Source organism: Monodon monoceros, unplaced genomic scaffold, assembly GCF_005190385.1.
Source record: "Monodon monoceros isolate NGI ecotype Baffin Bay Population unplaced genomic scaffold, NGI_Narwhal_1 Super_Scaffold_7, whole genome shotgun sequence".
NCBI lineage: Eukaryota > Metazoa > Chordata > Mammalia > Artiodactyla > Monodontidae > Monodon > Monodon monoceros.
Window position 1 is genome coordinate 99206413 of NW_021703784.1, and position 17672 is coordinate 99224084.

General features: G+C 43.9%; 1 pseudogene; it reads left to right on the plus strand.

Annotated features, from left to right (window-relative positions):
• Window positions 1–16666: 16666 nt before the first annotated feature.
• LOC114887630 lies at window positions 16667–17107 on the plus strand (annotated as a pseudogene).
• The last annotated feature ends 565 nt before the right edge of the window (window positions 17108–17672 follow it).

Here is a 17672-nt window from a genome sequence, read left to right on the forward strand (position 1 = left end):
ATGTACCTGATGTGGTACCAATCTGTTTTAGCCAAGTAGCTTGTTTGTTAATTTCTTGTATTTGAGTTTTTACAACACCAGAGGTGTTAATTCAGGTACAGCAGGAGGTGTTAGCTATGGCACAGACCCCTCGTTCAGCCAACAAATAATCGAAAGCAATTTTACTATCTAAAACCACCTTAGCTAGAGAGCCTAGGTACTTTTGTTGTGCAGTCAAGGCCTTAGCAGTAGACTCAGCTATGGTTGCCAGCGTTAAGAATAAGTTTCTAAGCATATGTTTGTTTGTACTAACTCCAAGCCAAGGAAGAAGGGACCACCCAAATGATGCCCATCCAGGGGTGTTAACATCTCCTGACAAACTTCTTTTTGCTCCATAGTATAAATTCAAGGGAGTGGCCAACGTTGAGTTTCTGAGGTATTATGAAGGGACAATGGAACACTAAATGCAGCAAGAGCACAGTGCCCTGGGACTTCCCTGATGGTCCAGTGGTAAAGAATCCGCCTTCTAATGCAGGGGACACGGGTTTGATCCCTGGTCAGGGAACTAAGATCCCACATGCCGCGGGGCAACTAAGCCCGCGCGCCACAACTAGAAAACCCACGTGCCACAACTAGAGAGAAGCCCGCGCACCACAGCTAGAGAGAAGCCCGTGCGCCCCAACGAAAGATCCCGCATGCCGCAACGAAGATCCCACATGCTGCAACTAAGACCTGACGTAGCCAAAAATAAAAATAAATAAAATATTTTCTAAATAAAAGAGCACAGTGCCCTTTCATCCGCCAGCTGTCAAGACAATGAGTTGCTCAAGCATAGAGGCCAATACCAAAGCGTCCACATATAAAGCCACAGCCAGGAAGGGTACATAGGGCTCCCTCGTAAGTATTAGCATCTGTGGGCTCATTGGTTGGTACAGAGGTGTTAGCATCATCCTACCGAGACCACCTAAATACATGGGCCCGTCAGCTAAGCCTATAAATGGTCTGACTTACATTGGCTGCTCTGCAGTGTTCTTTTTTTTTTTTTTTTTTTTTGCGGTACGCAGGCCTCTCACCGTTGTGGCCTCTCCCGTTGTGGAGCACAGGCTCCGGACGCGCAGGCCCAGCGGCCATGGCTCATGGGCCCAGCCGCTCCGCGGCATGTGGGATCTTCCCGGACCGGGGCACAAACCCATGTCCCCTGCATCGGCAGGCGGACTCTCAACCACTGCACCACCAGGGAAGCCCTGCAGTGTTTTATATATATATAGAGAGAGTGAATCTCATTTTCCCATCCCAGGGTTGGATTAAATTGAAGCAAGGAATGGGGATATGTAGATTTAGTATTTTTACCTTTATAAAAGGGAGCTGCCGAACAATTTAGGCACACAGTGGCATTTGGGATTTCAGTGAAATTACTTATAGGGTAAACAAAAGGGTCTCTCCCTTCATGTACTGATTTTGGTTTAGCATGACAAATCCAGCAGTTAGTTAAATTTCCCGCAGTAGCTATTGTTTGTGAAATCCTAATTATAGTGTTATCTTTCCATGCATTAATGAAGAGAAAAAGCAGATAGCAAGGAGGTGAAAGGGATAAAGATTTCATATTGGAGATAAAGACCTTGATCTGTGACCTTGAGAGAGCTGTCCACCTCAAGATGTCATTTGTTTCTGGGGAGGAATCTTCCAATTTTAACTTTAGATTTCCGGCTAGTATGCAGTTCCAAGAGTTTGGAGGAGCCTTTTACAACTGGGAGATGTGGACCCAAGGTTTAATCTCTGAAGTTTGGCTACTATCTGGGTAGTCAGGAGAACCTGAATGGTCCCTTCTAACAAGGTTCAAGGGCAGTCATTCTCAGGTGTCGTTTCCTGAGAAGAAGACCCACTGTCCAGGTTCTAAGGTGTAGAAGGCTCGACAATCTGTAGGAGGGTCATGAAAAGCTTCTTTTACCTGGTGGAAATATACTTTAGCATAATACGTTAAAGCTTTACAATATTGAATCATATCAGAATTTGAGTACAGGAGACAGATGTGGTTCTATCACCAAGGGCACAGGTTTTCCTGTCACTATTTCATAAGGTATTACTTTATCCTTTCCCATAGGTGTTGATCTAATCACCATTAAAACGAATAGTAGAACTTCAGGCCAGGGCAGTCCAGTTGATTCTGTTAATTTAGCTAGCTTCAGTTTTAAGTTACCATTTGTCTGTTCAACTTTACCAGCTGACTAAGGACAACGATAATGCCATTGAGTAAGGAGTGCTCTATTTGTTTAATTTTTTGTCTGGTGAAATGAGTTCCCCTATCATTGAAGAGTTCTCTGGGGAAGCGCCATGAAGGAAATATATTTTCTAAAAGTTTCTCAGCCACAGTTGCGGCATCAGCCTTTCTGCATAGGAAGGCTTCAATCAATCCTGAGAACATACAAGCAATTACAAGAACATATCAGTAACCCATTGAGGGAGGCAAGTGAATGAAATCCATCTGTAAGTGTCCAAATGGCCTGCCCAGTAGGCGGTGAGAATGCTCCATCTAATACCTTAATAGTCTTTCCAGGGTTATGGGTTTGACAAATCAGGTATCAGTGGTAAACCAAATTTGTGACCTTGGAGTAGTCATTCCACCAATACTTCTTCATAATTTGGATCATTTTATCTGTGCCATGATGAGTTGCAGAATGTAGAGCTTTTAGTAATGGCATTTTCAAGGATTCAGGAAGAACCAGGCGACTGTCCTGGCCCTCAGTGAATTGTTTAATATGAAATTTGCACCCTTGTTGGTCCCAACATTGTTGCTCCAGCTCAGATGCCTGATTTTGTCTTTTATATAAATTATCATAAATAATTTGGTTAGAATCAGTCTTACGGAGTTCATTCAAGTTGCGTATTTGTACAACTTTAGCGCTGGCTGACTTAGCATGGAAGTCTGCTAGAGCATTTCCCTGATACTCACGTTCTGTCTTTCTAGTATGAGCTTCAGTTTTAATAACTGCAATTCAGTTAGACAATAGAATGACAGAGAGCTGTTCATTTACTTGGGGCCGCGGTTTGTTTTTTTCTTTTTTTTTTGCCCACCCTGAGCAGCATGTGGAAATTCCCCAACCAGGGATAGAACCTGCACCCCCTGCAGTGGAAGCACAAAGCCCTAACTACTGGACCACTGGGGGAGTGCTACTTGGGGCCCATTTTTTTTTTTAAGATTTTTATTTTATTTATTTATTTTTGGCTGCGTTGGGTCTTTGTTGCTGCGCGCGGGCTTTCTCTAGTTGCCGCGAGCGGGGGCTACTATTCGTTGCAGTGCATGGGCTTCTTACTGCTGTGGCTTCTCTTGTTGCGGAGCACGGGCTCTAGGCGTGCAGGCTTCAGTAGTTGTGGCACACAGGCTCAGTAGTTGTGGCTTACGGGCTCTAGAGCGCAGGCTCAGTAGTTGTGGCACACGGGCTTAGTTGCTCCGTGGCATGTGGGATGTTCCCGGACCAGGGCTCAAACCTGTGTCCCCTGAATTGGCAGGTGGATTCTTAACCACTGCACCACCAGCAAAGCCCTGGGGCCCATTTTTGATCAGCCTTCCACCAGCAGTGAGGAACGTCTCTGTTTCCATAATATACCAAAGTCATGGACCACCCCAAAGGCATATTTACTATCTGTATAAAGGTTTACTGATTTTCCTTTGAATAGCTGACAACTCCGAGTGAGAGCATATTGTTCTGCTGGTTGAGCAAAGTTAAACTGGGGAAGGCTTCACCTTTCCAATAATTCCTATTGAGCTGTCATAGCATATCCTGATTGATTTTTCCCTTCCGCATTCTTAGCATAGGACCCAGCGACAAAGAGTATCAAATCTTGGTTTTCTAACGATGTGTCCTGTAAGTCAATGCAAGGGGTCAATAACCATGACACCACGTCTACACAGTTACAGTGATCTGTACCGCTGTCTGCAAGGGCAGCAGTGTTGAGAAAGTTGCAGCGCTCAAGAAGCTTTGATGTATAGCACAGGGAGAACAGCTCGATGCTATGTGACGATATAGAGGGGTGGGATAGGGAGGGTGGGAGGGAGGTTCAAGAGGGAGGGGATATGGGGATATATGTATACATAGAGCTGATTCACTTTGTTGTACAGTGGAAACTAACACAACATTGTAAAGCAATTATACTCCAATAAAGATGTAAAAATATATGTATATATATACACACGCATATATGGGAATGAAATAAAACTATAAAATGAAAAAAAAAAAAAAACGATGGAGCTTAGAAAGTGAAAGCAGGGACTTCCCTGGTGATCCAGTGCTTAAGACTCTGCGCTTCCACTTCAGGGGGGATGGGTTTGATCCCTGGTCAGGGAACTATAAAATCCCACAAAAAAAAAAAAGTGAAAGGAGAAGGATCTCAGTTAGTCGGCTTGCTGAAAAATGGTGAGTCTGTTGGGAGTTTAATAGACTCTCAACAGCATGAGGTATAAGTATAAGTCATATCCTAATATGAAATGGACAAATTCTTAGAAAAGTACAACCTTCCAAGACCGAACCAGGAAGAAATAGAAAATATGAACAGACCAATCACAAGTAATGCAATTGAAACTGTGATTTAAAATCTTCCAACAGGGACTTCCCTGGTGGCACAGCAGTTAGGAATGCACCTGCCAATGCAGGGAACAGGGGTTCGAACCCTAGTCCAGGAAGATCCCACATGCCACGGAGCAACTAAGCCCATGCACCACAGCTACTGAGCCCGCGTGCTGCAACTACTGAAGCCCATGCGCCTAGAGCCTGTGCTTTGCAACAAGAGAAGCCACCACAATGAGAAGCCCATGAACCACAAAGAAGAGTAGCTCCCACTCGCCGCAACTAGAGAAAGCCCTTGCGCAGCAGTGAAGACCCAATGCAGCCAAAAAAAAAAAACCTTCCAACAAACAAAAGTTCAGAACCAGATGGCTTCACAGGCAAATTCTAGCAAACATTTAGACAAGAGCTAACACCCATCCTTCTCAAACTGTTCCAAAAAATTACAAAGGGAGGAACACTCCCAAGCTCAGTCTATGAGGCCACCACCACCCTGATACCAAAACTAGACAACGATATCACAAAAAAAGAAAATTACAGACCAATATCACTGATGAACATAGAAGCAAAAATCCTCAACAAAATACTAGCAAACAATCCAACAACACATTAAAAGGGTCATACATCATGATCAAGTGGGATTTATCCCAGGGACACAAGGATTCTTCAGTATATGCAAATCAATCCATGTGATACACCATATTAACAAATTGAAGAATAAAAACCATACGATCATCTCAATAGATGCAGAAAAAGGTTTTGACAAAATTCAACACCCATATATGATTTTTTAAAAAACTCTGCAGAAAGTGGGCATAGAGAGAACCTACCTCAACATAATAAAGGCAATATACAAGAAACTCACAGCAAACATCATTCTCAATGGTGAAAAACTGAGAGCATTTCCTCTAAGATCAGAACAAGACAAGGATGTCCGCTCTTGCCACTATTATTCAGCATAGTTTTGGAAGTCCTAGCCATGGCAATCAGAGAAGAAAAAGAAATAGAAGGAATCCAAATTGGAAAAGAAGAAGTAAAGCTGTCACTGCTTGCAGATGACATGATACTATACATAGAAAATCCTAAAGATGCCACCAGAAAACTACTAGAGCTAATCAATGAATTTGGTAAAGTTGGAGGATGTAAGATTAATACACAGAAATCTCTTGCATTCCTATACACTAACAATGAAAAATCAGAAAGAGAAATTAAGGAAACAGTCCCATTTACCATTGCAACAGAAAGAATAAAATACCTAGGAATAAACCTACCTAAGGAGGAAAAAGACCTGTACTCAGAAAACTATAAGATACTGATGAAAGAAATCAAAGATGACACAAACAGATGGAGAGATATACCATGTTCTTGGATTGGAAGAATCAATATTGTGTGGGACTTCCCAGGTGGTCCAGCGGATAAGACTCCACGCTCCCAATGCAGGGGGGCCAGGTTCGATCCCTGGTGAGGGAACTAGATCCCACATGCATGCTGCAACTAAGAGTTTGCATGCCACAACTATGGAGCCCTCCTGCCGCAACTAAGGAGCCCACCTGCCACAACTAAAGAGCCCACATGCTGCAACTAAGGAGCCAATGAGCTGCAACTAAGGATCCCTGGAGCCACAACTAAGGAGCCCACCTACTGCAACTAAGACCCGGTGCAACCAAATAAATAAATAAATAAATATTTTAAAAAAAAAAGAATCAGTATTGTGAAAATGACAATCTACAGATTCAATGCAATCCCTAGCATATTACCAATGGCATTTTTCACAGAATTAAAACAAAAAATTTTACGATTTGCATGGAAACACAAAAGACCCCAAGTGGTCAAAGCAATTTCTTTCTTTTTTTTTTTTTGGCTGCGTTAGGTCTTTGTTGCTGTGCGTGGGCTTTCTCTAGTTGCAGCGAGTTGGGGCCTATTCTTCGTTGCAGTGCACAGGCTTCTCATTGCGGTGGCTTCTCTTGTGTGGAGCACAGGCTCTAGGCACGGGGGCTTCAGTAGTTGTGGCTCGCGGGCTCTAGAGTGCAGGTTCAGTAGTTGTGGCACATGGGCTTAGATGCTCTGCGGCATGTGGGATCTTCCTGGACCAGGGCTTGAACCCGTGTCCCTTGCACTGGCAGGTGAATTCTCATCCACTGCGCCACCAGGGAAGTCCGGCATTCACGCACTTCTGAGAGTTAAGAGCTTTCATACTTTAGAGTCTCAATTTCATCAATTCCTGCTTGCAGAGAGCAGAACACCTCAGGTTCAGGAGGGTCAGGAAATTCCTTCTGAGTTAAATTTTATGTAACTCTTTATTTTAGAATGCAAATCTCATCCTAACAGGCTTACTGGGGCCACGTCACACAGAAGGAAAGTATGGTTTCCCAAAAATGGCCCTAGTGTCATCTGGGCTAGTTTAGTTTAGACACAAATACCCTTTGCCTTTGGCTAGAAACCCTCAGTATGGGAATACTTTACTCCAAGGGCTTTGCTGTTTTGTGAAAGTGGGTTTTAATATAGATAAAGTGACAATGGTAAACCCCGATACTGTGCCACATTCTGCATTGTTTATCTTAGTTTCCCTTTTCTCATTTAGAGGAATCCTGGGGAGCAACTTACCAAAGGATCCCTCAGAACCCCATCGATGCTTATTATTTCAGTAATCAAATTTTTTGACTTCCCCCAATGGAAAGGCAGTCTGGACTAAGAGGTGGAGGTCTCTTAAACGATGGGTTCAGCAGGGGGCATTGCTTTTTTCAGTGCCCCACTTGTTTACAGCAAAGGCAGACACTTCAGGGCACAGCATTCCTGAGTGAAGAATCTCTAGGTTCTAGCTTGAAATGTGTTCGTGGAGGTCCCCTTGGCCCTTGGAACTATTGTAACTTCAGGGCCGTAAATTGGTTGGCTTTTTGGATTTCAGCTTGCTCCAAGGTTTTTTCAAAATGCTTAGCTAGGGCTATTAATCCAGCAAGAAAGAGGCTTCCCAGCACAGCTTGTGTCTCTTTATTAGGCTACTTAGTTCAGCCAGAGCTTGCTAATGAATAAGGAAGTGAAGGTGTTTTCTGAGCCTTCGTTTAATAAAGAAAGCCTGGAATTTCACAAACAGGGTTTCCAATTTTGTCTTATGATCTGAGACTGCTTTATTCTTTTTGTGTTGTTTGCGAGATTGACTGATAGACCAGTCAGTCTTTTGAGGAAATACCTTATCAATACTTTCAAATAGGCACTTCCCTGGTGGCTCAGTGGTTAAGAATCCGCCTGCCAATGCAGTGGACACAGGTTCGAGCCCTGGTCAGGAAAGGTCCCACATGCCGTGGAGCAACTAAGCCTGTGTGCCACAACTACTGAGCCTGCGCTCTAGATCCCGCGAGCCACAACTACTGAGCCTGCACGCCTAGAGCCCATGCTCTGCAATGTGAGACGCCACCGCAATGAGAAGCCTGCACACCTCAACAAAGAGTAGCCCCTGCTGTCGCCACAACTAGAGAAAGCCTGCGCACAGCAGCAAAGAGCCAACGCAGCCATAAATAAATTAATTAAAAAAACTTTTTTCATGTAGGTCTTGGGCTATTTTTCTAGAGCCTTTTGGGCCATCCCTGGCAGAGCAGTTTGCATGCGGGTCTTTAATATCACTCTTGGGGTCTTCCCACTGGGCTTCAGTCATTTATTTTGGGGCATTGCTAGGTCCTAATGTCATATGAATAAACTGGCAGCGATCTGGGAGCCCATGTCGTAGGCTGCAATTAGAATTCTAAATTCCTCATAAAAATTTTGAGGATTCTCTTGAGGATTTGGAGAACCTTTTATGATGGCCCTAATTCAGCCTTTGACCATGAGAAAAGATGGTTACATTTAGTATTCAATGCTCAGCAGAGGGCCTCACTTTAAAAGGCAATTGAGTGGGACTTCCCTGGTAGAGCAGCTGTGAAGACTCCACACTCCCAAGGCAGGGGGCCTGGGTTTGATCCCTGGTCAGGGAACTAGATCCCACATGCATGCCACAACTAAGAGTTCACATGCCTCAACTAAGGAGCCCATGAGCCACAACTAAGGAGCCATGAGTCGCAACTAAGGAGCCCACCTGCTGCAACTAAGTAGCCCGCCTGCCTCAACAAAGACCCAGCACAACGAATAAATAAATAGATTTTTAAAATAAAATAAAAGGTGTAAAGGGATTGGTAGGTTCAGAAAATTTAGGGAGGGGAGGTTTAAGGGAAGGAGCAGTTGGAGTCAAGTTAGTCAGTGTGCACGTCTTAGATTTTTTTAGATTCACTGTCAATTTGTTGCCTAAACTTTTCATTTGTTTTTGTAAAGAATCTTTTAAAGAAGCAATTTTCGATTCATTGAGTTTCTAAGATGCTTCAGCATACCAGTAAAAAAAAATGCACCCCATTGTTTTGGGGAGATTTGGGACCCTTTTTTTCTCTAGAGCACCTTGTAAAGATATGCTTGTCTAGGTTAAAAGTTCCCTACTGTGACCACTGCAGTTTAAGGTTATCTTTGGTAAGTTTAACCCACTGGTTCAGAAAAACACAGATTCTGGGCCCGTAATTTTATACATATAGTTAGCCAGGGTCCCAGACAGAGGAGTCCCAGATTTTTTGGACTCAGGGAACCAATTTTTCTCTTTTTTTCCCCCCTTATTACCTAAGGCCTCACACTGGACCTGTTGCAGGAAGGGAGACCCCTTCCAGGGCCCGAGAGTGGGCTCTTGTCTAACACTTGGAAATGAATTGTCCAAGGAGACACACGTGCTGACAAAGCAGGAGACTTTATTGGGAAGGGGTACCTGGGTGGAGAGCAGGAGGGTTAGGGAATCCAGGAGGACAGCTTTGCCACGTGGCTTGCAGTCTAGGGTTTTATGGGAATGGGGTTAGTTTCCGGGTTGTCTCTGGCCAATCATTCTGACTCAGGGTCCTTCCTGGGGGTACGTGCATCACTCAGCCAAGATGGATCCCAGTGAGAAGGATTCTGGGAGGTTGGAAGGAGAAATGGACTGGCATCTCCTCTCTCATTTTGACCTTTCCTGAATTCTTCCAGTTGGTGGTAGCTTGTTAGTTCTGTGTTCCTTACCAGGACCTCCTGTTTAAAATAACTCATGCAAGTGGTTACTATGTTGCCTGGTCAGGGCGGGCAGTTTCAGTCAGTATTTCCCCTAACAGACCCAGTCCAGCTTAAGTCAGACCTAATCTGACCCTGGACCCAGTCCAGTTTCTTTTCTTTTTTTTTTTAAACATCTTTATTGGGGTATAATTGCTTTACAATGGTGTGTTAGTTTCTGCCTTATAACAAAGTGAATCAGTTATACATATACATATGTCCCCATCCCAGTCCAGTTTCTTTTAAGTCAGCTGGCCCCCAGACCCAGTCCAGAGAAAGAAATACTTGAATAAATTCAGGGAGCTCTTTCAAACACAAAACCTGCAGACCTCAGACATGAAAGGAACTTACCCATCTTTCAGATGTAGCAAGAAAGCAGTGAGCTCAATGGGCTCAGCAGGTACCTCTGCCTGGTTGCTTGTTGCTTCTGAGGGCCGTTTGGCAACTCCTTTGGATCCCACTTCTGACACCAGAACAGTTAAAAGATAAACTGAGGCATACTAAATTTTTAGGGAATTTATTTGAGCAAAAATCAATTCAAATAAAGCAGTGCCAAACTGGATGTGGTTAGAAGTGCTCTGTTGATGGGAGCTGAAGAAAACTTTTATATGGAAAAACTGGAAGCAAAGTAAGGAAAGTATTGATTGGCTATAGCTTAAATCCTAGTTGGCTCTTTGTGGTTGTTTGTCTTTAGGTTTTGCTTTCATAACCTTGCGATATTCACAGGCTTAGATTTTGGTTTGCTTCCATAGGTGATGTAGCATTAGAGCCCCCTCAGGCTAATGGCCTCCTTGCTTAATTAATTTCACACCATCATCTCTCCTGCACCACTGCATCAGCCTCCTCCTCTATCTCCCTGCCCCAGTCTTGTCCCCTGCAATCCATTCTACACACAGCACTAGAATGATCTTTCTAAAGCAAATCTGGTGCAGTACCTCCCTTGCTTAAAGCCCTCTGGCTTCTCATTGCCCTCAGAATCAGAATCCATTCCTTCACAGCCCAGCTTACCCCTTATCCTCATCTCTAACTACTAGCACTCCAGGACGTCTCAAGGAGGAGGCTGTACACATACAGCACCTGGAATGCATTTCTCCCTCTGCTCCTGGTTCAATTGTCCTCATACTTTAGGTTTCCTGTAGGCATTTCAAGGACCTATGGTGGTCTGCTGCAAAACCCAGTCAGGAAAACACAAGAATGTAATTACCTTCTTATTTGTATGTCACAATAACGTACTGAAATGTTAATTTGTCTTCTGTTCTCACTGCAGTGGAAGAATTAGCAGGTCATTGATTTGAAAGCCTGGGTTCACAGAAGCAAAGCAGCTGGATTGTTCCAGAGGGGAAGGATCTCAGCAATTGAAGGTAATCCTGGCAGGATTCCAGGGGAGGCAGGGAAGAGATACCTGTGGACATCTCCTAGGTCTTGAGAGCAATGGAGAGGGTCTCTGTGGACAGGAAAAGGCTCACCTGAGAAAGCCAGGGTAAAGGAAAGATCTGAAGGCAGAGCAGGAGTGCGTCAGGGGAGTGGAGGTGGGGAAGATCATTCTAGGTATTCCAGCATGTGCAAAGGTCCTGTGGTGGAAGGAAACAGACTCATATAAAGAGGAAAGTGGCATGGATGAGATATGGCTTGAGGCAGGGCCAAGCATGAAGGGTTTTAAAGGCTTTGTTAAGGATTTTGGTCTTTTTTCTAAGAGAAAGAGGAGGTAACCGAAGGGTGTTTAAATTTAAACATTGTGGGGGATGTTGACATTATCAGATTTATATTTTGAAAAGATAACTGTGGAAAGATATTGCAGGGGAACAAAGAGTAGAGGCTTTGTTGGAGATGGATAGAAAGCCTTTGAACTGGACCAGGAGAGAAAAGAGGAGCTGCTAGGAATACGACAGTGGACGTGGAAATGTAGAATGCAGGCAGATTCCAGAGTCACTGAGGAAGTTCAACAGAAATGGGGGAGGGACAGTGGGAGGAGAGGGAGGCTCCAGTGATGACGGTGAAGTTTTGATTTGCATGAAAGGAAAGGTGATGGTGTTAATTATTGAGCTGTGGGACGTTGGGAGAAAAGCAGGCTGAGGGGAGGGAGCAGATGAGCTGGGGAGCATGTGGCTGCAAGTACCAGAAGGCATAGGCTAAACTATAAGAGGCTGTTTATTGTTTACAGATGAAGCCCGGAGGTTGGAGTTTCCAGAGTTTTCTCAGACTCTTTCCACTCTTCAGCCCCGTCATTTTTTGCATGCTGGCTTTTTACTCCCGTGTTTGTTGTCTCATGGCAGACATAGCTCCATATACCATGTGCTCACACCAGCATTCCAAATAAAAAGTAGGGTGCAGGGGCACAAGGCTCTTCCCTTCAGGGGCTCTGTCTTTTTATCTGGGAAGCAAAATCCTCTCCAGAAACTCCCCAGCAAATTTCCCCTTGCCTCTCATGGGCCAGGACTGGCTGCATGACCATACCTGGACACAGAGGAAGCTCGGAAGATTTGTATCAGTGACAAAGATTCTTCCTTGACAAACTCCAGTCAGGCTACTTTGAACTCTATTCTCATCTATGCCCTGACTTTTGGGCTTCTATATTCATCTCTGCATCATTCAGTTTTAGCAAGACTCTGTTAGGTCGGTTTAGCCACAATCCCACCCTCACCCCTGAGGTTTCCATTTAGTAAATTTCCATCCACTGACCCCCACCCTGCTCCTTGGCTATAAATCCCCACTTTTCCTTATTGTGTTCGAAGTTGATCCAGATCTCCCTCCCCGAATACAAACCCTCATTGTAGTAGCCCCTTGAATAAAGTCTACCCCGATCATCGTCAACAATTGTCATGAATAATTTTCTCTTTAACACCAGTCATTTGGCAAAAAAGAAAAGGATTATCATTGGTAGTTTAGAGTAATCATAATGTATCCCCCGGGGCTGAGGGCAGAGCCTATATTCCTAAAATCAAGGGAGTGCTATCTACTTTCCTGTACCAAATGGGGATCTCTCAGCAGGGATAAAGGAGATGGGGAAGGGCTAATGGGTTGCAATGAACTGGGTGTGCACAGAGAGTATCAAGGTCAACTGTCATTTGTGCAGTCCACATCCGTGCTTCTTTCTGGAAACAGCACCTCCATTTTTCCTTTTGGAATTGTGCTTCTCACACTTAAACCAAGTGGTTTGGGTGTGGCTGATCTCATCCCCCACATTGTGGGACTGGCGTATGACCCAGCTAATGTTGCCAGATAAAGTACAGGATGCCTACTTGGGACATATGGATCTTCACATTTTATTCATTATTTATCTGAAATTCAAATGTAACTGAATGTCTCATATTTTTATTCATTAAATCTGGCAACTCCAGATCCAGGCCTACCAATAGGACACAGACATTGGTTTGGAAAAGGCCATGAGTCCTAAGCCAGGCAGATGAGAACCCCCTTCAAACATTTGATGGAGCGCTCAGGAAAGAGGCTTTCTTATTTCACTGGGTTGCAAATCTAGCAGAACATAACTTCAGCTGCAGGAGTCAGCCTAAGACCTAGACCTGGCTCATCCAAAGATTCCTTCTCCAAATTACAATGATTGGTTCACAGCAAGGCACAAAACGCAAGCAAAGTCAGCAAGACTCAAGCCTGGAGCTGATGATGGAATTGTTGGTAAAACAGAATCTCTGTCTGTCTGCTGGAGTCACTGAGCTGGAAGCATGTAAGTCTGTTGGTGCTGGTGACCATCTCACCCTAATGTGAGGAGGGTAAGCCTAGAAGTTAAGTCAGCAGAGGGAATTCCCTGCCAGTCCCGTGGTTAGGACTCCACGCTTTCACTGCCAAGGGCCTGGGTTTAATCCCTGGTGGGGGAACCAAGATCCCACAAAGTAAGTCGGCAGAGAAAAAAGCAGAAGCAAGAGATGGAAAAACGGATACTGTGTCTTGTCAATATCATTGAGCCTCTAATATCAATCAGCCAGGCCTGAAGTCATCCTACCCCTGGACTTTTCAGTTAACTAAACCAATAATTTTGCTTTACGGCTTAAACCAGTTTGACTTGGAGTTCTGCCACTTGCCACCAAGGGAATACTGATTAGGGGAAGATCCCTGGTTCAGTTTTGGACATGTTGAGTTTGAGATGCCTCTGATGTCAAGTAGGCCGTTGCATGTGTGAATCTGAGCTAGAGGTTTAAATTATTAAGCCTCCTTTGTATAGTTGGTGATTGAATTTCCCACGCCTAGAACCCAGCCTGGCATAAGGTAGGCATTCAGTGAATATTTGATGAATACGTGAATGAATGAATATAACAGTCTGATAAATCCTTAGTAGCCCTTCAGAACCAGAAGTGCTGATCAGTCCAGGTAGATGGGATAAATAAAATGAATACAGCTGAAGAAAATATTAGTGAACTGGAAGACCAAATTGAATAACTCTCCCTGAAGGAAGATTCAAAAAAAATTAGAAAATATAAAAGAAATAATACGAGTTACAGAGTATTAAAGCAGAAGTAAAAATATCCAGATAATAAGACTTCAGAAAGAGAAACAAAGTTGGAGAGGAGAAAATATTTGAAGAAATAATGAAAGTAAATTATACAGAATTTAAGAAAAGATCAAAAGACTTCTGTTTCCAACCAGGATATAGAGGTTTTCAGCAGACCAATTCTCCCACTGCAGAAGTTAGAAGAAAAACAAAAAAATTGCAAGAATCGTCTTTTTAAAGTCAGCAGAGAGCTCTGACTGAATGAGAGGAACTAAAATTCCAAAGAGAGAAGAGCCTTCATTCCTGAATAAGCTGAGGATCACTGGTCAAATATTTTTCTCTGGAGGCATTTGCCAATTCTGGACACAAAGGCTTAGCTCAGGCAAAGGAACATTACTGGGAGAAAGAGAAACCAGCAAAGATTTTGGTGGTCCTGAGGAGCTGGAGGCTCCTGGAAGCCCCTAAAAGCTGGAGGGAGCAAAATCTTCTGCAGTCGCGTGGTGTTTAGGAGCCAAAGTCTAATTACAGAAAGGGGGCCTGCCTGAAACGAAGGGGCCAGATTTTGAAGATATGTGGGGCGGGAGGTGGGAGAGTTAAACTCAAAACCTCCAAAAGACAGAATAAAACCTCCCACAGCCCACAGGCTGAGACAGAGAATGTCTAGGCTCTCATTCAAAAGCCCAGAAGGCTCATGCCTGAGAAATGAGGATGAAACAAAGGTAGATAGAGTATTCATAAAACTGGAATTTATCCCCAATCCAGCTCAATCCCTAACTTGACGTGATCAATTTCTCAGCACAGGAGCCCAAAGAGTAAATGTAGAACATCCTCTGGTGAAAGATTAAAGTCATCTGGATAAAAGATAATGGTCCTTTTGGTGCAGCACCTAAGAAGCTTGCAAGTTGCTAGTCTGTCCTAACAGCAAATAAAAAGGTGAACAGGGCTTCCCTGGTGGCGCAGTGGTTGAGAGTCCGCCTGCCGATGCAGGGGACGCGGATTCGTGCCCCGGTCCGGGAAGATCCCACATGCCACGGAGCGGCTGGGCCCGTGAGCCATGGCCGCTGAGCCTGCGCGTCCGGAGCCTGTGCTCCGCAACGGGAGAGGCCGCAACAGCGAGAGGCCCGCGTACCGCAAAAAAAAAAAAAAAAAGTAAGCGGATTGAGAAAGATATTCCATGTTAACACTAATTAAAAGAAAGTAGTAGTAGCTATATTAATTTTAGACAAAGCAGGGATAAAAGAGGGGCATTACATAATGATAACATAATATTGTACATTAACAACATTTCAATTTTTAAAAATTAACACAAAACGAATCAAAGACAAGTGTAAGACTTAAAACTATAAAACTCTTAGAGGAAAATATAGGGCAAAGTTTTCATGACATGGCATTTGGCAGTGATTTCTTGGATATATCCAAAGTCACAGGCAACAAAAGAAAAAAAAGACAAATTGGACTTTACAAAAATTAAACATTTTGTGCACCAAAAGCCAATATCAACAGAGTAAAAAGGCAACCCACAGAATGGGAGAAAACATTTGCACATCATATATCTGATAAGGGATTAATATTCAGACTATATAGAGAACTCCTAAATCTCAACAACAACAAAAACTAAACAACCCAATTCAAAAATGGGCAAAGGACTTGAATAGACATTTCTCCAAAAAAGATATACAAATGGACAAAAAACACATGAAAAAAATGTTCATTGTCATTGGTAAGTAGGTAAATGCAAATCAAAACCACAATAAGACACCACTTCACATCCACTAGAATGACTATAATCATAAATACAGAAAACAGCCAAGTGTTGGCTGGGATGCAAAGAAATTAAAACCGTTCTGCATTGCTGGTGGGGATATAAAATGGTGCAGCCACTGTGGAAAACACTTTGGCAATTCCTCAGTAAGTTAAACACAGAAGTACCATATTGTTCCACTCCTAGGCATATACTCAAAAGTGAAAACAGGTGTTCAAACGAAAACTCGTACATGAATGTTCATAGCAGTATTATCCACAATAGCCAAAAGGTGGAAACAACCCCAATGTCCATCGCTGATGAATGGGTAAATAAAATGTGGTATATCCATACAGTGGAATATTATTCAGCCTCAAAAAGAAATGAAGTACTGATACAAGTTGCAACATAGATGAACCTTGAAAACATTATGCTAAGAAGCCAGATACGAAAGGCCACATACTGTCTAATGATTCTATTTATTTGAAATATTCAGAATAGGCAAATGCAGAAAATACAGCAGGGATGGCCAGAGGCTGGGGCAAGGAGAATTGGGATTTCCTTTTGGAGTGATGAAAATATTCTGCAACTAGATAGTGGTAATGGTTTCATACATGGTGAACATACCAAATACCACTGAGTTATACACTTTAAAGTGGTTAGAAGGTCCCTGCTGGAGTGCCCCTGTGCCCCTGAACCGGCTTCTGGGAGCTTGGCAGACACAGATGAGAGACACCATGAGAGCTTCATGGTTGTGCTTCTGGGGGCTTGTTCCCAAGAGAGCAGAGCCCCTGAGGAAGAGGAGGAGAAGCAGGAGAAAGAGGAAGAGGAGGAAGGAGGAGGAGGAGCAAAAGAAGGAGAAGAAAAATCCAAACAAAAGGCCAAGCTGCCAAGGACCGCTTGAAGAAAAGGATGCCATGACAGCCACGAGCTAATTCCCCTTAAGGATTTTATCACGCCTGTGAAGTTCCCAGGGAAAGTGAGACACCGGCCTGCGGTGCAGCTCCCCTTGGAGGAGAGCGAGCAGAGAGCTCTGCTTCTGAAGAAGTGGTCGCTCTACAACATGGAGTTGGAGAAGGACGCCGTCAGGTCCATGCTTGAGGCCCGGCAGGGAATCTGCAGGAGCTGCAGCTCACATCCCCGGAACGCCACGAGGCAGCCACCGAGCGGGACCCCAGTCTATTCCCCTTTGAGAGACAGGGACTAGAGTACACGCCGCCGATCTCCAACTACCAGCCCCCGGAAGGCAGGTACCACGACATCACCAAGGTGTACACACAGGTGGAGTTCAAGAGTTAGAGCTGTAGGCAGCTGTCCACAGAACACACTGGCCCTGAGAGCCGGAATGACCAGGGCTCAATGCTTGACTTGGGCCATTTGGACATCTCAGAACATATTGATCTATTATAGAGGGAGTCATTCTGATTGCACAGGAGGAGCAAGAAATGTCTAGTACACTGGAAGCGTGGTAAGATGCATGCAGTTTTTGTTGTTTTTTTAATGGAGGTGTAGTTGATGTACCATATTGCGTGGGTTGCAGGTGTACAGTATGGTGATTCACAATTTTTAGAGGTTGTGCACCATTTATAGTTATTGTAGAATATTGGCCGTGTTCCCTGTCTTGTACGGTATATCCTGTGGCTTTCTTTTTCTCTTTTTTCTTCTTTTGGCCGCACCACGTGAGTTGTTGGGTCTTAGGTCCCCGTCCAGGAATTGAACCCGAGCCCTCGGTAGTGAAAGAGCTACATCCTAACTACTGGACTGCCAGGGACTTCCCTTCATCTATTTTTTTAAATTGAAGTATAGTTGATTTACAATGTTGTCTTAGTTTCTGGTGTACAGCAAAGTGATTCAGCTATATACG